This window comes from Ursus arctos, unplaced genomic scaffold, assembly GCF_023065955.2.
Source record: "Ursus arctos isolate Adak ecotype North America unplaced genomic scaffold, UrsArc2.0 scaffold_28, whole genome shotgun sequence".
Taxonomy (NCBI): Eukaryota; Metazoa; Chordata; class Mammalia; order Carnivora; family Ursidae; genus Ursus; species Ursus arctos.
In genome coordinates this window covers 34,642,518-34,665,155 of record NW_026622963.1, presented here as the reverse complement: position 1 = coordinate 34,665,155, position 22,638 = coordinate 34,642,518, and the positions used below count along the sequence as shown (strand labels likewise).

The 22,638-nt window shown below is 42.4% G+C and overlaps 1 protein-coding gene and 1 pseudogene across 2 annotated transcripts in view; both read right to left on the bottom strand.

Annotated features, from left to right (window-relative positions):
- PDE8A (phosphodiesterase 8A) overlaps nucleotides 1–22,638 on the bottom strand; it is a 156,651-nt gene that overhangs the window by 101,468 nt on the left and 32,545 nt on the right. Inside the window, exon 1 of one of the 2 annotated variants that reach the window (XM_044388429.3) lies at nucleotides 9,341–9,486. The exons of the other annotated variant lie outside the window; for it this stretch is intronic. The gene's annotated coding sequence lies outside the window, so the exon portion shown is untranslated. Of the gene's footprint in view, nucleotides 1–9,340; nucleotides 9,487–22,638 lie in introns of those variants that run through there. 2 annotated transcript variants of the gene reach the window in all.
- The window catches only part of LOC113263530 (60S ribosomal protein L9-like), a 34,356-nt pseudogene continuing 27,230 nt past the window's right edge, over nucleotides 15,513–22,638 (bottom strand).

Genomic DNA, 22,638 nt, shown 5'->3' with positions numbered 1-22,638 from the left:
ACTGAGCCACCCAGGCGCCCCTCAACTGCTATTTTCGACCACATTTTCTTTAGCTATCATAGAAAGTGCCTGACCTCCTTTTGAAAAAAATTGTTTTCCATTTAAATTATAACATATAATGAGAAGTGAAAAACAGTATTGGTTTTGAGCATACATAACTGAATCTGAAAATAAAGGATTATGCACAAAAAACAGGAAGCGAGCCTTCTAGTTCAACCAAAGGCACAATTTTCATATAAAAATGTCAGGCTATGACCATGTGATTTTGTAGAAAAAAATCTGTAAGACCAATAACAAAAGCAAAAAAAATGTAGAGATTAATAATAAATTTTGGATATCTATATACACTTAAAATGTCTTTACATATCAAGCTAAAGGAAACCTGAATGTTATCATGCCGATTTAATAGTGTAAAAAAATTTGCCCAATAAAAAGAATTATTAGAAATGGGGAAAGTATCAAATATACACGATAGTGATAAGGGATAAATCTAAAACATGAAATTATAATTACCCTCAGAAAATGAAATGAGGGCAGGCCACTTCTGCAAGTGGCTGGTTTCACTTACTACATGTTAATTTCCCCTAAACAGTTTCCAGTACACAGCTGGCTCTGTGACTGGGGACACACAGACTCCCAGCACTCTAAAAACCCAAGAGAAGGACAGTGTGGGACAGGTCCACAGGGCTGAATCTACCAAATCTACCAAATCATACACGGCCTGAAGACAGACTACTAGCAGGAGAGAACAAGAAGCCTGAATATGTGGTTTTGCACTTATGACCTCTTAACTCTGATTAGCTCTACTTACTCTAAGTTAGGGCAATCACTTGGGGGTATCTTAACTGTGGTGGGTCTAAGACAGGGCTCCATCAGGAATCACTGAAGAACTTCCCGGCACAACCCACTCCCAGCGATTTATGTGCTTGGGGACGTTTGACTCAGAAAAAAAAAAAAAAGAGCTTGGTAGTGAATGACAGTGCATGAAATAAATCTGGGCAAGGTTTTACCTCCATTGTCCTGCTGTACACTTAAGATTCTGATATTCTAGTAAGCCAACGGTTTGCTTCTGTAATGGTTAGGCTGAGGATGCAGGGCTCTTCTTCTTGCAGGGTAACCAAAAATGTGATTTCCACTTTAAACCTTTTAATGGAAATAGTACTTCCTCCACTCTTTAAACGGAGACAAGTCTGGTAAATTTTCTGCCCGCTCTTTCTTAACACGAAGTCCCAGAGTTGTATTTTGTTAGTTTCCTGAGGCTGCCATAGCAAATTACCACAACCTACTGCTTAAAACACACCGGAAGTTATTTTCTCACAGTTCAGGAGACCAGAGGTCCAAAATAAAGGTGGAGGCAGGCTTGGTTCATTCTGGAGGCTCTGGGGGAGAAAGCAGCTGTTTCACACCTCGCTCCTAGTTTCTGGTGGTTGCCAGAAACCCCCAGCAGTCCTTGGCTCGTAGCTGCATCACTCCAAACTCTGCCTCTGTCCTCAACATGGACTTCTTATAAGGATGCCAGTCATTGGATTAGGGCCGAGCCTAACCCAGTATGATCTTATCCTAACTGATTCCATCTGCAAAGACTCTGTTTCCAAATAAGGTCACATTCTGAGGTTCCAGTGCACATTAATTTTGGAAGGACACTATTCAACCCGGTACACTCATTAAGTCACACATATGGCCTCAATTCAATCTTTAAAAATGATTAATCCACTTCATATACATAAAGATCAAATTGGGCAAAACTATAGTAATTCTTTGGGGGGGGTGAGGGGTGAGACAGAACACAAGGAGGCCTTATAGGGTCCTGGAATGTTCTATTTCTTGATATGTGTGCTAGTTACATTTACAAAAATTCAAGTTGTACACTTAGGATTTCTGCATTAACTTTCAAAAAGCGTTTACTTTAAAAAGAAAGCAATCTGTCCAATATCTTAACAGCAGTTCAGTTTTCATTTGAAGAAGACTTCTCTCCACCAACAGGGCCTGCTGCAGGGCAGCATGCTTTTGGGGAAGGGGGGTGGCTTCCTCTTTCTCCCTCCCTTCCTCCTGCACTTGCAAGCTGCTGTTTGAGGCAGGGAGCATAGGACAAGGCCAAAGAGAAGTTCTCACTTGCCTGGTACCATTAGATGGTCTCTCACTCTTGGAGCCTGATGGATTTTTAAAGCTTTTTCTCTTTTGGGGCATTTTTGTGGTTTCTTTGGAGTTTCTCCTTTTGTGTCCCCCACCCCCTGCCACTGCAACTGCTTCAGATGGGCAGTGTCTCTCTTTCAGCTGGTTTTTCCCAATCCTCCCTCAACTTCTTCCCCAGTATAGACGGCACAGCCTTTAGTGCAGGGGTCCCCGCAGCCTGGTCAGCTAACATCTTAGGCAGGAACCTTGATGACCCTACATCAACATTCTACCTAGATCCAGCATCTGCCCAAAGCCAAGTTGTGCTCACAGCGCTGCTTTCTGAGTACTCATGTATTGTTTAGTGGGAGGGAAGGTTGATATGTTCATGTTCAAGCCCACTGTACTTCTGGGTGAAGTGGCTCTGCCTGAATGACACGAGTGCTTTGTCCTCTAATGTCAGGGGTGCTTCCTGTCAAAGCGTCCCTGTTACTAACAGGCACCTTGAAGAAAGCATCCTCATTCACTGCTCCGACGCGTGGCAAGAGCAGGAATCTCTGAATGGATGCAGAATGAAGAGCCAATGGGAAGCCAGAGGAAGAAAAGGATTGCTGTTAAAAGCAGAGGAATTTGGGTGGCTGCCAAGGCGAACCAGGAGGTAGACCACGAGGAAGGCAACAGACCTTCCTCTCTTCTTTCACGTTGGCAGGGCTGATATGCCTGCTGCATTGCACATGTGTTGTTCAAGCCGGCCCCGTCAATCAGTGCTGTAAACTCTAGTACTAAGTGGCCTCCTAGGCCTGCTGTCGGTGTTGTGAGTTTTCAACCTCGGACAGTCAAACTGAAGATCTGGGAGGGTGCTATTAAAGACTGCCAAATGCCGTCTAAACTAGAATCCTCAAGTATACTACAGTTACGCGGATGTGCGCACGCAAACACACACACACAGTTTTCATGAAACCACAGATTAAATAATAAATAAGGCTTTGGTTCTGCCGGTGAAACAAAGAATGCCGTTACACACACATTAAAGGACCAAGTATTATAACACTTCAGGATGACGGCCTGTTTATATTTCAGGAGCTTCCAAAAACAAGATATCATATTTTCCTGGTCCCCAGTAACAGCTTTTTTTTTTTTTTTTAAAGATTTTATTTATCCATTTAGAAAGAAAGAGTGAGAGAGCACATGTGAGCAGGGGGAGGGGCAGAGGGAGAAGGAAACAATCTCTAGCCAATTCTGCACTGAGCGTGGAGCCCCACATGGGGCTTGATCCCACAACCCCAAGTCCATGACTGAAGCTGAAACCAAGAGTTAGATGCTCAACCAGCTGAGTCACCTGGCACCCCGGCCCAGTGACAGTTCTTAAGAACTTCACCAAAACCTCCGATATAATATTCAAGTTAAATGAACGAAGCAAAAGAAAAAGCTACAAAGTCATTTATTAGCTTGGGATTTTTAATTTCTTCAAAAGAATGACACCAATCACCTTAAACCAAACACTTCACTGTAGCTGGCTAAGTGGAAACAAGCCTGTATAAAGTGAATACCCAGAAGTGAGGTGGTATTCCTGTGTCCTCAACGCCTCTGGAATATTAAGTTTGAGTTGCCTCTTCTGTTAAAGGGACTGTATCAGTGGAGGAAGTGGCTTGACTTCCTGATGACCAAGCTGTGGGGTGCCATCCTGTGACCTCCAATTCCCATTTATATCCATTGATACAACAGATATGGACCTTAGTTCTATCAATTATTTTTGTTTCTCTTTTGAAAGACTGTTTTCCTTTGGTGTGTGTATTTTGATATTTAAGATGGTTTATATTTTTATCTAGTGGTTACTTTCATTAATATTTGTAAACCTTATCTCTTGAGGCATTATCTACTTAATCCCCTATACGAAATGATGGAATTAAGATATTTCCTTCTCCTGCACATCCCTCCACTACCCTTTAGCCCATTATATCCTCTTTTCCTGTCTAGCCTTGTACTCTTAAATATACCTACACCTCTATTAGCTATCTGTTAGTTCTAAATGATGCTCTTTGAACCCTAGCTATTAAAGACAAGAGAAGAACATTCTTACTTTATCACCCATCTTCTTTCCCTTTCTCCTCCCAAATTTGGCTGGTTAGATAATTTTCCACTGTCAGGTTATATAACCTTTACATTCTGTTCTATTGCAGTACTCTTTAGATTTGTTTTAATAACCTACAATTAAACCGATTCTGTGCTCATAACCATTCTTTTGCTGTAGTTTCTCTAGCGTTCTTTTGGGGGACTGAAGTTTGTCTTAGACTAGACTCCTCAAGAAGGGTTCATGGGAATAATCTTCTCAGTATCTTACATTAAAAAACTTTTTTTGAAAAAAAGAATTTCACTGATTATAAAATCCTTGAGTCCCACTTACTCTTCTGAAGGATTCTGTCAGTGTTCTCCTGTGTTGACTGATGATAGGAAGCAGTGACAATTTCCCTTCTCACAAGTGAGCTGATCTTTTGGCCTGGCTGCCCAAATAAGTCTTTACATCTGCAGCCCCAAACTTCACATTTCTGGGGCACCTGGGTGGCTCAGTCTGCGGCCAACCCCTGATTTAGGCTCAGGTCATGATCTCAGGGTCCTGGGATCAAGTGCCTGGTCAGGCTCCACGCTCAGTAGGGAGTCTGCTTGAGTTGCTCTCTCTCCCTCTCCTTCTGCCCCTCCCCCCACGCCTGTATACACACACACACACACACACACACACACACACTCTCTAAAATAAATAGATCTTCTAAAAATCAACTACCAAAAAAAACCTTCACATTTCTGTTTCCTGCTTTACGTAATTTTTATACTTTTCGTGTGTCTACCATTCTCTAATTCTTTGTAACTATTTTTTTTGTTGTTAAAGATTTTATTTATTTATTTGACAGAGAGAGACAGCCAGCGAGAGAGGGAACACAAGCAGGGGGAGTGGGAGAGGAAGAAGCAGGCTCCCAGCAGAGGAGCCTGATGTGGGGCTCGATCCCAGAATGCCGGGATCACGCCCTGAGCCAAAGGCAGACGCTTAACGACTGAGCCACCCAGGCGCCCCTCTTTGTAACTATTTCTATTTCACTGAGCTCACCTACTCCATTCCACTTTTCTATACAAAGTCTTACATCACTTTCAACTTCGCCTTCCTGTCTGTGATGGTTTTCTTCTTTTCCTTCACTGTCCTTCCTGGACTCGGGTTCCTTCTCCTATTGGCTTGTCAGCTCTTCCCTGAGGGCCTGTATTTCTTTTTTTTGTGCTCCAGTTCTTTATATAGGTGGATTTTTTTTTAATATGTGAAATGTTCAGTCATAATTTTCATTCGTTCTGTGCCAGTGTTTTTCTAGTGAGTGTTGTTCATTGTCTTTTTGTTTTTTAATGTTTCCTTATTTTTTCTGGTAATTATGTTTGACCAAATCCTAAACTAATCCACTCTTTGATCACTCAGTTTTGAAGGCAGTTTTTCCTGGACCAGTCACTTGAAGAAGATTCACCCGGGAGAATGGCCAGAGCCACATTCAGGAAAACAGGAGACTGCTTTCTTTTTCCAGCAGGACTATGGTATATGTGTGCATATAGGGTGGAGGAAAGGGTTCGTTAGCTTCTCTCTCTCCCTAACCAAAGGGGACAGGCAGCTGCAGGGGCTTAGCGCCTCTCCTTCCCACCACCACAGATCAGACTGCTCCCCACACACGTTACTTGTGTAAATCCTCATTCAATCTCCAACCTCCGTATGTGATGCAGCTCCTGCCACCAGCTTGTGTCTATCTCTCCGTTAGCTCAAACAAAACATTTTGGCTTTGAAACCCATGGTGTATTTCTCATCTCGGAAAATGTTATTTGCTACTTGCTGTTGGGGTTTTCTTTTTTTTTTTCCTTTTTCTCAGATCTACAGCTATAAGCGTCTTCTGTCCACTTCCTCTCATACTCCTGGCTCAATCTTTCAAAGACCCTTTCCATTTCTTTTCTGGCTTGGGGTTTCAGACGTCTCCTGATTTCTTCAAAGACAGAGTCTTCATTTTTGTTTCTTTTCCTCCTAGTTGCCAGGGACAATTCCAGGAAAAGACAGAAAAAGGATGACTTTCACATGTTCAAATCTTACGTTCTAGTTCTTTTCCTCCAAAAAGAAAATGGTTTTATAATTTTTTTGAATATAAAGTAACACACAGCACTCCAAAATCTAGACAATACAGAGAGGGTGCAGAGGAAAAAAAATAAAAAGTTATTACCTGAAATCTCATTAGCCTAAAATAATCCCTGTTAACATAGGAGCACATATCCTGTTGCATATAAATCTACCTTTTCCTGTGCTTTTTTTTCCACTTAAAATTGAATATTTCCTTGGAAATATAGATCTGAATTATAATTTTAATAGCTATAGGATATTCACAAGAACTTCCTTTTAACTAAGAGTATCATGAGGCACTGCAATGTTTAAACTTTAAAATAAACAATCCCATAAACCAGAAGTCATGCCCCCTCAAGATCAAATTTTCCACATTTTAGTTTCCTTGTAAATCAGAGAAAATGAAGGGTTTATTCCACAGGCTTTTAGAAATAAAACAAGCTGGGCTAGCTCTTTAAAAGCTAGGTAACTAAGGGTTCTTTTGAAAAGTTACGGTTTCCACGACCTTTGTTCCTTGTATAATAAATACACTGTATTTTCCTGGTTTCTCATTTACAAGACAGAGAAAATCCAAACAACAAAATTATCCAAGTCTTATACCAAGGACGAACAATCTCTAGAGGTTCTTAAACCAGGAAGACAGTCAAGAGAATTACAGACTGCTCCTCTTACAACTAGAGGTGAGCTTGTACTAGGGTGTCAAACAAGGGAGTGCGTGCAAATTGCCCGCAGAATGTGAGTTTTCATTAAGCTGTCTTTTCTAATCCATTTCCTTAATTAATAGAGACTTAGAGCTATACAAACACTGAACCTCAAAGCTGGTTGTAGCTGTGAAGATAGAAAACATTCTGTTCTTTCTCTCAGCAGACCACAGAAACAACTTTTTCAACGAAACATCCCCTACACAAATGAGCAAACCTCCAGATGGCTAAGTACTGGAATGTGCCAAGGAACAGGCTATAAGTGAATGTTATTCGCAAAAACATTCCAACAAGTGTTTGAGTGTAGCCCTTAAGATAAAACTGGGTAACACTGGATTCAGTGAGCAACCAGGCACGAGAAGAACTACAGCTAGAGAAGGCCAGTAACCAGCCTCAGTAATTTATTAATAGTAATCAAGCCACTACCAACAATAACAGCATGTAACATTTGGGTGTTTCCTATGTACTAAAGAGTATCTAATTTAATCTTTCCATCAATCCTATAAAGTAGGAACTGTCGGGGCGCCTGGGTGGCACAGCGGTTAGGTGTCTGCCTTCGGCTCAGGGCGTGATCCCGGCGTTATGGGATCGAGCCCCACATCAGGCTCCTCCACTATGAGCCTGCTTCTTCCTCTCCCACTCCCCCTGCTTGTGTTCCCTCTCTCGCTGGCTGTCTCTATCTCTGTCAAATAAATAAATAAAATCTTTAAAAAAATAAAAAAATAAAGTAGGAACTGTTATTATTCATAATTGGGAAACAGAGGCTCAGCGAGGTTAATCTACTTGTCAGTCACACAACCAGTAAGTGAGGGTGTTGTACCTAGACCCCCAAGGCCCATGCTTGTCTCTGCACTATACCACCTCGTGTGCTAAACAGCTATGGAAAATCGGAAAAAGGGAAGTAGTTTTGACGGGGGAAGGCAGAAAGGCAAGAATCAGGCTGGGTCTGGAAAGGCAGGCAGGACTGGGGCAAGCAGAGAGGTACAGAAAGGTCCATGTGAGCAAAGGCACACAAAAGAGGAACACAGAGGCAGAAATCTTGGACAGTCACACGGACGGTGCTAATTATAACCCCCTCTCGGCCATCTGGCAAGATGGTGTTACAGAAACTGGAAGATGAGATATGTGAGAGACAAAGATAGAAGCCTAGTCCTGGCTCTGCCGCTCCTCACCATACGGCCTTAGGTTAGACACTTCACTCTGAGCCTCATTCTAGTCTGCCAAGTAGGAACTGTAATGTGCTATCAGGTTCAGGCTTAGGTACCATAATAATATCTTATGCCATTTTATCATTTATTATCTTCTAATATATATAGGTTTCCTTTGCAAGGAAGATATGAAGTAGCTATTCAATCAGCAGGTATGGATATGAAATTGTCATTCATTCCTCCACTTCAACAAATATTTAAGGGGCACTTTTTATGCACTAAACCTATACCAAACGCTGAAGTTCTAGAAATAAAAATGTGGATCCTACCTCCCAGATGCTAAATATAGAAGGATAGAAAAATAAAAACAAATAATTACAACACTTTGTGAATGTTTAACAACAACTGCTTGTACAGAGTGTGAGTGCGAAGTGACTGATTAACTCCACCCGGTGGGGGTGGGGGTGGTCACAAAAGTTTTCAGAAGAGTGACCCTGCCGAAATGAGACTTGAAGGAAATGGAGGGTTGTGCCGAGTAAGAAGGGGGAAAGCGGCATTCAGGAACAACCAACGGCTAAGTGTGATTGCGATGGAAGATTCCATAGTAGATGAGGCTACAGAGGGACTAGGGGCAGATGGCAGAGGGCCAAGCTACCAGCAGCCCCGCAGTCGGCGAGCACTCCGGTGGCTGGGCACAAATACCAGGTGAAAACGGATTCCCAGCACCACTCCGATCAGGGCCAGCTCTGGACGCCAGCGGCTACGTCCACAGAAGGCCTGCAGGCTGGCTGGGAGACCCTTCCAGACTGGGAAGGATTCCGTGGAGGGCCCGGGGCCAGATGCCACGAGGAACTGAAGACATTCCACGAGAAGACAAAGCTCAGGAAGCGTCCACGCTGCCACCGGCGGGCATCTCCAGGACACCACGTGAGAAAAGCGCGGAAACAGCGGCGGGGGGCTCGGAGGAGTAGGACTAGCAGGGGTCGCGGAAGTCACAGCGGTCTGCGCTCGGCTGGAGAGGGAACGGCCTTCTCCACGGCCTCCCCCTCCCGCGCCCCTCCCACGACGGCCGCAGAGCCCGCAGCGCACCGCAAGCCTCTCCGAAGCGCAGCACAGGCGCACAGAGCCACCCCGCCCCGCCCCGGCCTGGGACCCGACGGGACGTGTCCGCTGGGCTGGGGGGCCTCAGGGGAAACATCTTCCTCCCTGTTAAGAGGGTCCCTTCCCGCCTGAGACAGGGCTGCTACCTGTCGTGGGAGAAATACGCCGAGGCCCGGGCTGCGACCTTGCACGTGAACGCAGACGTGCTCCCCCAGAGCTCCGGAACCCCTCGGCCGAGCAGCTGAGGAAGGAGCTTTCCGGCTGCGAGCGCCGCTGGCTGCGGCTGAAAGCCCCACCTGACACGCCGAGCGCTCAGACAGCTGCAGAGAAAGGTCCTGGGCTAGGGCTTGGCAGGGATACTGTGGAGCGGAGTCTGGCAAGAGAAAATGTTTCTATCCCAAGATTTTATAGACCGTTTTACCATTGTGCCTCCTCCTAATTTTACTCGCATCACCAGAACAATTCGAGGGGAGAAAAAAATAAATGGAAATAAAATGCTGTATATTTGGGAGAAGATGAAGGATAAAAGGCAAAACGTGATGGATGTTACAAGTATAGAAAAGAGCCTTTGATTAAAAAAAAAAAAAAACTGGGGGTGCCTGGGTGGCTCAGATGGCTAAGCGTCTTCGGCTCAGGTCATGATCCCAGGGGCCTGGGATAGAGCCCCACATCGGGATCCCTGCTCAGCGGGGACTCTGCTTCGCTCTCTGACCCTTCCCCTATGCTCATGCTCTGTCTCTCGCTTTCTCTCTCAAATAAAATCTAAAAACAAAACAAAACAAAACAAAACCTGTCTCTGCGAATTTATGAATGATGCTCCAAAGCTTAAAGAAAGTTAAAAAAAAAAAAAAAAAAAAAGACCCACGAGGTCAGAATAGCTCTGAGGGAGTCTGAAGCTAAGACAACGTAGAGGAAGGGAAAGACCGTAAAACTAGGAAATGTAAGTTTCTGACTATAGCCAACATTAATTTGAGAAAAAAACTTCTAATGGAATGTTGGGTCATTTAAAAAAAAAATCCTGACTGGAGGGGATCCTACCACCTATTGTTAAAATAAGAAAGGTGACAAAATATGTCAGTTATTATTAACAAAGAATTTCAAGGCTGGGCTGCCTAAATGAAATGCCAAAATTATATGCTCTCCAGAGACCTTTGCATAGTCTTCAGTTTGATGCGTATTTTTATTCCTCACATCCCTCTCCTGAAAGACTACTATTTGCTATCATCAGTCCTTTCTGGTTGACTCAAATTTCATTCTGTATTTACAAGCCCTGGAGACGTGCACTGAAATAAGCTGCATGCAAAAGAAGGTTAAAAATAAGACACAGCGCTTAATGCCCTCAAGACAACCACAGCTGATTGAGCTGATTGAAAAGGACGAAACAAATCCACACGACGGAGCAGAAGGGAAGCGTCCGCTGTGCTGGCAGGTGGAAGGGAGGGATCAGGTAGGAGACGGGAGCTGAGCTGGGCCTTGAAGGGCAGGCAGGATTTTGAGAGGCAAAAAGGGCTAAGAGGAGGTTACAACCCAAATAAATCACACAGTTAAAAGCAAGCCAGGAGTGAGTTTTTACCCTGTCAAACCATCAAATAGCAGGAACAGATAACACTTCTGGGAGGAGTATAAACTGGTACATTTGTAAAGAACAATTTAGCAGTATATATACAAAGTTTTTTAAATGTTCACATTCTTTGATTCAGCAGTTCAAGTTACACGTACATCTCCTAAAGAAAAATCATAATATTTTGTACCATGTGCGTATATTACATACTCAAAAAAAATTCTTAACTTTGGAACAATTTAAGAATTACCATGGGGTGGGGAAAAAAAATTAGTTCTATGGATGTTCACCACCACATTATTTGTAATAGGTAAATGTCATCAACAAATGATTAAATACTATCCCCATAAAATATAATAGTGCGAAGTGTTTCCAGTAATGAAGTACATTAATTGACATGGAACATGTTCACCTAAGTTTTAAAAGCCGGTTTCAGAAAAAGGTACTGTAAAAGCCCATCATTTGTTTGTTTTTAATGTATAGATATGTCCTCAGAAAAATGACGGGCAGGATAAACAACAAAAACAAGTCAGTGATTTTCTCTAAGTATAAAATAGCAGATAAACGTAAAATAAAAATTATCTGTATTTTCTAGTTTCCTAGAGTGAACATGTGTAATTTTCACATTAAGAAATAACATGGAATTATGTAAACTTTCTAAGATATGTGAGTATAACTTTAGTCTTTTTATGGCACTACTCCACAAAAGCTGTTGTGTGATACAATGTTTTATAAGATGACAGCGAATGCCCCTGCTTAGTCATCTCTACACATTTCTTCGAAAGGGGAGAAATAAGGGAGAGGAAGGCAGATTGTTTTAGCAGACCCCAATCTCGATCATTCATTTAGTCTCCATACTGATGTGGGACACCTCTCCTGAGACTGTTTTACTTCATACACCACCTTCCTCAGGGAAGGCGACTGGCTTGCTATGGCCAAGCTCTCCTTGCTCTGCTATGCCTCATTCTTCAGCATTCAGATCCTTAAATATTTTCTGATCATCTGCAAAGAGAAGTATGCCCTCTTCATTTCACATCTGTTTGCTACTCATTAGGGAAACTAACAGGCAAAGATTAAATTAAATTAATTAAAACCTGAGTGAGCTCTGGCTGCCAGACCCCACCACTTCTAAAGCCTCTTCTGAAGGGGGGTAACTCCAACGGAGCCTTGGGAGGTCTCCCAGAGGGTGATGACAAAATGGATCCAAAAAAGAGGCCTTTCTTTTGTCCTTACAGGCAAATGACAACCAATTTCTTAGGTTTTCATCTTTATAAGTGACATAATAACCTATTCATTGAGGTATTAAGAGATAGAATTTGGTGTTCATAAGCAAAGTTAGAAGTTACTACAGTTAGATGGTATTTTAAAAATATATTTTGTCATCCATACTAAGAAAAACATGTTACATCATGAACCAGAATATACACATATCCCAAACATAACTGAAGCACAAGTTTGACGTACTTATTCTTACTGCATGAGCCACTGTTACTTTATATTCCATCTCATTTTAAAATAACCAATAGCAGGATGCCTGGGTGGCTCAGTCAGTTGAGTGTCCGACTCTTGATTTCAGCTCAGGTCATGATCTCAGGGTCATGAGATCCAGCCCTGCCTTGGGCTCCATGCTTGGGCATGGAGTCAGCTTGAGATTCTCTCTCTCTCTCAAAATAAATAAATAAAATCTTTAACAACAACAAAAGAATGGCTTTAAGAATAAATTAAAATAAAACAAAACAGCAAAATAAAATAAAATAACCAATAGTAGTTTTTAAGGCAGCTGCACATGTTTTGGCCCTCCTTCTGTTGAGAGGTGGGGATTTGTGTTCCCTCCCCTTGAACCTGGACAGGCTCATGACTGCTTCAACCAAGAACACTCACTCCCCAAACACTTCCCTGTAGGAACCCAGCGATCATGCTATGTGAAGTCCAAGGCCCTGGGAGAGACTACATACAGGCACTTTGGTCAACAGTCCCAGCTGATCCCACCAGCTTTGGAGGCACAGCATGCCCAAGAACCAGACGTGTGAGCGAAGAGGCCTCAGAATGATTCTAACTCACAGCCACTGGAGCTGTCCCCTGCCATCTGCGGCCCCAGGTATCATGGAACAGAGAGAGGCAAGCCACTCCCTACCAGGCCCTGTCCAAATTCCTGGGCCAGAATCCACGAGCATAATAAAATATCTATTGTTTAATGCCACTAAGTTTGGGGTGGTTTGTAACAGAGCAGTAATGACTGGAACGATAGTGCCTGGCATAACCTGCAAAAGTGAGGTCATGATCCGTTTGCAGGCAGTTTGACAAATGCTGGTTCAGAGGACACTAATTTAGTATGTGAAGCTTGGCATTCAACCCTGCAAAGTTCTCTGTGAGTCTATGAATACTCAGGTTGTAACTGGGAATGGATGGGTTGGGTTGGGTTGGATAGGGTAGAAAGTAGGGTTTTGGCCCCATATAAATGAGCCAGGATCAAAAAGGCTTGAGATTCATAGGGGCCAAACTCTGAAGCACAGGAAGGTCATGTGTTCTGGTCTGAGTCTCAAGGTGTTCCTAACCTCCTAAGGATGGTCCAATATCCCTGGCATAACTATCTGCCAAAACAGATACTTAAAGTCTCCGTGCCCCACAAAATGTTTTTGGTCTAAAGGCTGCCTATTTACTTCTATCCACTTTCAACACTGTCAAGCCTATCCACAGTTTCAGGCTTTTCTGTTAATGGATAACTTTCATCTAAATATAAACTCAGATTAATCTGTTAAGGATTAGCAGATTCTTTTAAAAAGGGGGGGGGCAGCAGAGGCTAGAGTAAGAAGCATTTTTGGTGGAAGGAGAGTGTCCCACAGGCCTGGGGCCAGAGAACTTTTAATTGGTTAAACAGGCTTTTGGTTTCTTTCTTTAAATGTCACTAGTTAGGTTAATATTACAGTACTGGTCCTGAGGCAAAAAACAGGAAATTCGTGATGAGGACAGGACTCCCAGGAAGGACAGCCTGGGAATGGGGGCACTAAGGAAACTTCTCAAAAGGAAGGGAAGCTCTTTGAGCAAGTGCTCCTGATGCAAGGAGCTCATCGCAAAGACCCGGCCTCAAGGGAGTACCCCTAGAAAGGAAAGGTCCAGATCAGAGAGGAAATGGGAATGGGGCTTCGGGGAACTCTCAAGTCAGAATTCAGTTGACTTCAAGCATTTATGGTGGCCTTGGGATATGAAAAGCGTATTTCTATTATATTCTCAGTGCCCACAGAAGCAAGAACAAACACCTCTGAGCTTGAGACAGTAGAAAAAAAGATCAAGCAAAAAGAAGAACTGGAAGCGACTCAAAGGCCCTAGACTCACTCACTGGTGCACAGCGTGTCCCTCCCGAACCCATAAAGGAAAATGTCTCACTATTTCTCCAGATAAACCTGGTTCTGTTTGTTTGTAACCTGGATGTGCTATTCTTCACTGCATTCTTGAATGTGTAATGCACACAGGTCATTAAAAACACTGTATCTGGGGCAACTGCTGAGCTAAAGTCACTGTTCTAAAAAGCAACTACCGACCACCATAGTCGCTGCAGCCGCGTTAGCACGCTGGATGAAGCCAACAAGCACCAGCATGAGACCTACGGGACTCAGAGCACCTAGCCGGGGTCCCAACTGTTGCCTGGGATGTAGGTACTCAGTAAGAAGCAATAGAAGAACGAAATGCATGGACCAACAGACTGAGAAATTCTTGGCACCCGGGGAAAACTGATTCACAAACAAGTTTCTTTTTGCCTCTTCTACCACTTGTACAGAAAAGCAAAAGGGAAGTTAACAAAACAAAAACAAAAGCCTAAGCAGAATGAACAGATGGACTGTGGCCTGCACAGAAATTATAGTTGGTCACTATGAAACAACTCTGTTCATCTGCATGGCATCTGGCTAAGGCCAAACTAAGAAAGGGCCGTGTGACTTCAGAAAAGATTCCAGATGAGCTGACAAAAGAAAGTCACCCATTAGGGGGAGAAATAACAACCCAGACCAAATTCATTTACTAAGTAGCAATTTCATACAGTTCAACCAAACAGGTGCCAGGCACTATGCCAGAGTTGCAAAGATACAGTCCCTACCTCCATCAAGGATGGCACGGTCTAGAGGAGAGAATGAAAAGCAGACAATGACAATATGGTAGATGCTACCTGCTAAGTTAGAGGGAAGCACAGACCACAGCATTCAAGAAAGATTCTTCAGAGAAGTGATCTCATTCTTGAAGGGCCAGCAGAAGTTAGCCAGGCAGGAAGGGGGCTACAGGAAGAAGAAATAACCAGCAAAGATCTGATGACCAATCACTGTTTGGAAAGTCTGGAAAACAAATGCCTCTCTCCACCAGCTCCCAGGCATCTTTGGAGGCTTGGAGACAGCCAGTTCTGGCATACTTCCATATCCAGCCATCCCGATCCCTCGGCAGACAAAATGCCATGCTGACGTCATGCTTCATTTCTGCTCACCTCTGCCTCCTTCTCTGAATATTCCAAGTACCTCTCTGAACACCTGAAACATGGTCATCCCCTCTCCACCAATGTCCTACCATCAACCTGCTGTGAACATCCATGTAAATAAGCCATCCAGCAACTTCCACGGGTTCTGTTACAACCCTGTGATTTTCACCTCCACCCTACTCCATTCCAGCCCCTCATCAGCCACAACTGTCCCACAATGGAAACACTCAACTCCAATATCCTACTCTCTGACCAATACATCCATCCTGCCAGCTCAGTGGAACCCTTATTCTTCTTCTTAAAATTCTCTGACTTCCAATCCATTCACTTTTTCTTTCTTCCCAATTTATCACCTCTCCCATCCTGTACGAACTACCTCTCCTGACAAAGTGCTACCCTCTCATTCCACCTTCTGCTCTCCCACCTCCCTTTCCTTGCTAACACAATGTGGGGCAAATTATGTGCCCTAATCAACCCAACTGTTCATTTCCTATGTTTCTACACCTGAGATGCTGGGCACTACTGGAGAAAACCACACAGCTTTGTAGACTGAGGCCACCAAGTATGCATGTCTCCACCCCCAGGTGCTTGGAAATCTTTCTATAGTCCCCAGATAGCTCTTATCTCCCCACAACTCTTTGCCTATTCAATGAGGTCTTCACAGTTTGTGTCCCCCCACTCTTACGATAGGACCACACTTCTATTTCATAAAGAAAAATAAAGCAATCAGGCAATAACAACTCCTTAAAATTTGTGCCTACTCCTAACCTGCAAAAATGGTGGCATTCACTTCCAAGTACACTTCCTTTCTTCCAATGTCTTCCTAAAAGAAATGTCCTTCCTCTTGCCCAGAGCTCATCCTACACCTAAGACCCCCTCTGCAAGGATCCCAACAACAGTCCCCTCTGTCTAACCAGCAATCTCTCCTCTACACACTCCTTCCCTTGAGCACGAAAACGTGCGCATCTATCTGCCATTCAATAAAATGGACAAATCTTCCCCAGACTCCATTAGATGGAAATCCATGACATGCTACGCTGCCACAGACCCTTCTGAAAAAAGCAGCCTCAGCTGGTTTCTTCTAGTTGATACGCTAGGTTCTGTGCCACAGACATCACACGAAACCACTCCCAGTACCCCATACCCAGATGTCACTGCTAGGCTGTGGAATAGTGCTGGAGCTGAGAGGACAGCGGACAGGCAGAGGCAGCTTGGTACCCAAACCACAGGAGGCGTAGAACTGGAGCCAGCCAGGTCTTCTCTAAGGAGAAATGTGAAGCACGCATGCATGTGTCTGGACTGATGTTGGAGTACAACTGCTCTTGGCCATAACGCCATTGTATATCTCAATTAAAAGACCTAAGGCTGACTGCAAGTTGCTGAATAACAATCTAGCAAGTCAAAACACACTAGCCAGGATTTAAAACTCACCATTTGGTAACCATTATGGTAATAAATGTTTCAGGCAAAAATCATCGATGGATGATAAAACTAGTTGGTGAAAGTTTAATGAGAAAAAGGAAATAGTGAGGAAACCCACAAGATACCATCTTAATCAAGGAATCCCAGTGAACAGCAGCAGGAATGGAAAAAGGGACATAATGTGCTGTCCGGTATGATGCACCGAGAAGGCCATAACATCATGTCTGTGGTATTCCAGCCAAAAATGCATAACCTGAATCTATCCTGGGGAAACAGCAGACAAAGCTAAAATAAGGAAATTCTACAAATAACTGGCCTGTGCTCTTCCAAAATGTCTAGATCCCAATATAAACACCAAGGGACATTCTCTGATTAAAGACACAAGAGACATGACAAGTACATGGGTGATCTTGGATTGAATCCTAGATTAAAAAACAATTTCCCTTGGGGTGCCTGGGTAGTGCAGTCAGTTGGGCATCCAACACTTGGTTTCGGCTTGGGTCCTGATCTCAGTGTTGTGGGATCGAGCCCTACGTCGGGCTCCATGCTCAGCGAGAAGTCTGCTTGGGATTCTCTCTCCCTCTCCATCTGTCCCTCCCACTCATGCTCTCTCTCTCTTTCTCAAATGGGTAGGCAAATCTTTAAAAATAATAATTTTTCATTTGTTATAAGGGAAATTAGTGAGACAACTGGTGAAATTTGAGTAAGATTTATGGAATAAGTAACAGTATTGTAACAATATTAATTTCATGATTTTGAGATAAGTATTGATTATAAAAAACGTCCTTGTTTTGAGGAAATACATACTGAAGTATTCAAGGGTAAAGGGACATCGTGTCTGCAATTTACTTTCAAATGATTCCAAAAATAATAATACAGATACAGACAGAGAATAAATGGTAACAGCACACGGTAAAATGGGAACATTTGGGCAATCTGTGTGAGGAGTATCAGGAATTCTTTGCACTACATTTTTTCCAACTTTTCTGTAAGTCTGAGATTATTTCAAAATTTAAAAATAGCTTTTTGTTTAAGCCCCAAATTGTGAGAAGTACAAGGAGAAAGCGGCCAAAACCACAACTATGGCGGAGGACTTCAAAATGCCACTCTCCTTCTTCCGCAGACTGGGCACATACAAAATAAACACAGACAGGATTTGGAAGATTAATAAGCTTAATTTAACTGATATACTTAGAACTTTGTACCTGAGAGAGAATATGTATTATTTGCAAATGGCTGTGGACATTTAAATAAAGAGGCAATAATGAGCCTCCTTCTTGGCCTCGTCCCTGACTTTAATGGGGGCTCCATTTCTGGTCTGAATCACCACATCACCTGCACAGTGCCAGGAGAAAGGGTCTAGAGGACCCCGGCCACAAGGACTCTAAAGAGCCGCCCCCCACACCAAGCCCTCCAAAGACCCAAGAGCTTTTCCAAAATGTCTTATTATGAAAGTTTACAAACATACACAAAAATAAAGAATAGTATAAAGAGCCTCCATATGCCCGTCACCCAGATTCAATTACTATAATTTTGACACACTTGCTACATCTATCCCTTTTTTGCTATAGTTTGGGGAGGGGTTGTTTTGTTTTGTTTAAATTTCTGAATGGTTTACTTGCCAAATAGTTGGAAAGAATTACTGGTTTAAGAAAAAGCCCCAAATCAATACAGCTTTTATTGCATCTGTAAGATATCACACGGAATGAGGATTAAGGAGGGCACTTGTGGGGAGGAGCACCGGGTGTCGCACGCAAGTGCTGCATCACGAAATTCTACCTGTACCTGCAACTAATGATACACTGTATGCTAACTAACTGGAATTTAAACACTTGGAAACAAAATAAAGCAAAAAAAACAAAAAAAAGGAGGCAGTTAGAGATTTTATGCTTTACCTGCCACTTTGAACCTGTATTATTAAAATAAATGTATAATGAAAAAATCTTAATAATAAAATATCACGAATAAGTTTGAAAAATCATCTGGCATCTTACTGTTTCTACAGAGGAACAACTTAAATCTTACTCACCAGCCTGCTGAACTGTTCCATTTTCAGAAACATAGACACCACCCAAAAATGTTCTGATATCCTTGTTTCTAACTGTTGTGGCTTGCTGAATCCAAGCAACTGAGTTTGATACAAGTTCAACGTCATTTCCTTCAAGCATTAACTCATCTTCCTGGGCTTGAGACACTGAACAAGCAACACCTAGCCTCAGCCAAACCCTGCAGGTGTATTTTTCACCTTGAAATTTTGAATTTCAACAAGAGAACCATTCTCCCAAATAACACTGATGGGGAAGAGAGCCTACATGGACCTCATCTTGTAATGGAAGCCCAGTTTAATGCCCTTAATCACATTCCATACGTGACTACAGACAGAAAAGAACTGGCTACAATTCATACTATTTCCCCACCATTTGTCAACTCAGAGCCTCCTCTTTCTGAGGAGACTGAACCCTACACTGAAGTGATTGAAGTCCCCCCCACAGGGTTCCTCTGGGGCCCTTCACAATAACAGTGCGTCCCTTCAGAGTGATGTCAACATTTTCTGGAATGTCGACAGTCTGACTGCTGAGAATGGTCTTTATCCTTTCTCACAGTAGATGTGGCGAAGAGAGTGCTATAGTTTTTTAAAGCAACTCTCTGACATTTTTCACCCTGAAATACTTTAGTGTATGTACAGACTTCTCCTCACAACCACAATTCCACTACAACTAACTAAATAAAAAATAATCCCTTAATATCCTCTATCACCCATGCAAATTTCCTTGACACAAGAGCTTTGAATTCCCAAGTCTCCCCCCCTCCCCCAGCATGGTGGACTCAGGGAACACGCTGCCTGTGGAGGCCGGCCTCTTGAGACAAGGAAGCCAGGAGCCATGACCACCCCCACACAAGGAACTATGCTGCTAGCAGCCTCTGGAAAAAGGACAACTTTCTACATGAAGCAAAAAAATGAAACTCTATTTTAAAAATGGAGAAAAATATTGCCATTATAGGGTCAAAGACTAATATCCTTCATAAATGGTACTTATATTCCAAAATAAAAATAATCAAAGAACATAAAGAATTGAGGGCACTTGGGTGGCTCAGTCAGTTAAGCATCTGCCTTCAGCTCAGGTCATGATCTCAGGGTCCTGGGATCGGGCCCCACGTGGTCTGGCTCCCTGCTCAGCAGGGAGTCTGCTTCTCCCTTGCCCTCTGCCCCTCCCCCGCCCGGCTCGCACTTGTGCTCTCTCTCAATAAATAAATAAAATCTTAAAAAAAAGAAAAAAAGAAGACCATAGAGAATTGGCAAAGGAAATATCAACTCCAAAATACACATGACAAAAATTCAATCTTACTAGTAATCAAAGAAATAGATATTCAAATAATGCTATTTGTCATCTAAAATAGCAAAGATTTTTTGGAAAAAAAAAAGGATAGCAAAAATTTGTCTCTGTAAGTGGGTAACAAGTTTTCTGGAGATTAGTTTGTCATATGTTCCAAAATCTTTATTTTTTCCCAGGAACAGTCCTAAACAGTCACAAAAAGTGTACACGTAATTGTATAAATAGGATTTCATAGCAATAGGACTTACTTCTAATGTCAAAGAAGATTTGGGGCAGGGGTGTTGGGGCAAGGTGTGCTAACCATCTAAATGTCCACCAGTAAGAGACTGGTTAAATAAAATCTTGGCATGTCCTACCATGGAAATAGTAGACTTGGTACCCTACGACTGACAGTGTGGCCCATGGGCCTATAGTCACTGGCCCACGATAAAATGAAGAGTTTAAGCCAGCATGTGAATTAACCACACAAAAAAAAAAGAAAACAGCAAGATATTCTCAATTAAGAAACCAGTGTGTTGACCTACATCTGGCATAAATACCTTATCTTGTCTGAAACAGCAAGAAACAGCCTGCCTGCTCCTCGGTATAGCACCACTAGATTCCACCTCCAAAATATACCGAGTTTGCCCACATCCCTCCACACCTACGGCTACTGCCACATACACACAGACGACCTCTCCGACTGGACAGCAGCAGAAACCTGGTTAGTCCGCTGCTACTTTTGTGCCCCTGTGACCCATTTTTCCAGAGTAGCCATAGTGATTTTATCCCCAGCTTTATGGAGATATAAAATCAAGGTCATCATTTTGAAATGCCCATCAAACCATGCTTATTCAAGATACGTTGCAAATATAGCTTAAAATCTTAATGACATCAACAATTTTCTGGAAATAAACAAATTTATAAAAGTAGAATAAAACCGGAACAGGCCAGTAACTATAGAAGAAACTGAAAATTTTAAAGAATTAGCACTAAAAGAGGTCCTCAACTGTGGCAGAGACCTTTAAATGCTTACCCGTATCTGGTTCTCCTCTTTCTTGACACACTGGAGGGTTACCCTCCCTACTCCTTACAGTCAGGCCGCTGACTAGGTCTACCCAACACACTGTGAGCTGAAGTGACGTATGTCACTGAGGCATTTCACTGAAGCTAGGCAAGGATATTTGCCCCCATCACAGCAAACCCTATAACCAGATGTTGATACAGCAGTATCACACGATGATGAAGACTCAGGTTTCCTTTTTCAAACACCATTTAATATTTTTTTCTATGCAACTATTCTCACAATTAGAATTATACAGTAACAGTTTTCTACGGTGCTAACACTGCCCTGGAGATGCTATCCAATGCAACTAGATAAGAGACTGCAATTAGTGTTCTAAGAATTGGGAAAGAAGTAAAACTCTATTCACAAATAATATAATGATATGTCTGGAAAACTCAAAAGAATTGATAAAGTATGACAAATCAGAGATTTAGAAGGCTACACAACAAATATATCAAAATCAATAGGCTTCAATTACAAAAGGGGAATTCTGTTAGAAAATACAGTGAAGAGAAAACCCTACTTATGAAAGCAAAAAAGTAATAAAATATCTAAGCAGAAGCATAAGAAGAACCTCTGAAGAGAGGTATAAAAATGCTGCCCCAAAAAACAACAAATACGAGCAAATGGAAAGACATACCATATTCTTGGGTAGCAATACACAAACATCATAAAGATGTCAGTCCCCCCTGTACTAATCTATAAATTTAACACAACCCCAAAAAAATAACTTCAAGTTTTTTTTTTCCAGAGCTAAACAAGCAGATTATAAAGTTCATCTGTAACAAATAAGTAAGAATAAGGAAAGAAATGAGGAAGGTTAGCCTTACCAGATATTTAAAAAGCATAGCAAGGGCACCTGGCTGGCTCAGTCAGTTAACTTCAGCTCAAGTATGATCCCAGGGTCCTCAGACTGAGTCCCAGTTGGGCTCACTGCTCAGCAGGGAGTCTGCTTCTCCCTCTTCCTACCGCACCCCCACTCGTGCTCATGAGCGCGTGCTCTCTCTAATAGTCTTAAAAAAAAAAAAAAGCATAGCAATGGCACACAATTAGACATAGAGACTAATGGAAAAGAATAGAAAATCCACAAATGGATCCAATTTTATATGAAATTTATCATAAAGGTAGCATGTCAAAACAGTGGGGAAAACAGACTTATTAATAAATGGTGCTGGGAATAATTCAGTAGCAGTATGGGGGGGAAATGGATCTATTCTTCACACACCAGGATGTGTACATGGGTAAATATTTAACAACCTCGCAATGAGGGAAACTTTCCCACTATGACTTAAACTCCAGACACAATAAGAAAAAGTATCACCAGAATTACACAAAAATTTTACAATTTGAATGACAAGACACCTTCAGCAAAGTAAGAAGGAAAATGATTAAAATATGTGTAATAGAGAAATGGCATCCAAAAATGGAAGAAAAAGACAACCCTTTGGAGAAGGGCTCTAGAAGAACAGAACAACAATTCACAGAAAAACATAAATGACCCTTAACCATGTGAAAAGATAGATGTCCAATAATATCAATCATTATATGAGAAATACAAATAAAATGTCAAAACTACAGTGAGATACCACAAAATCCTACTCTGAAGCAAAACAGTAGGGAAA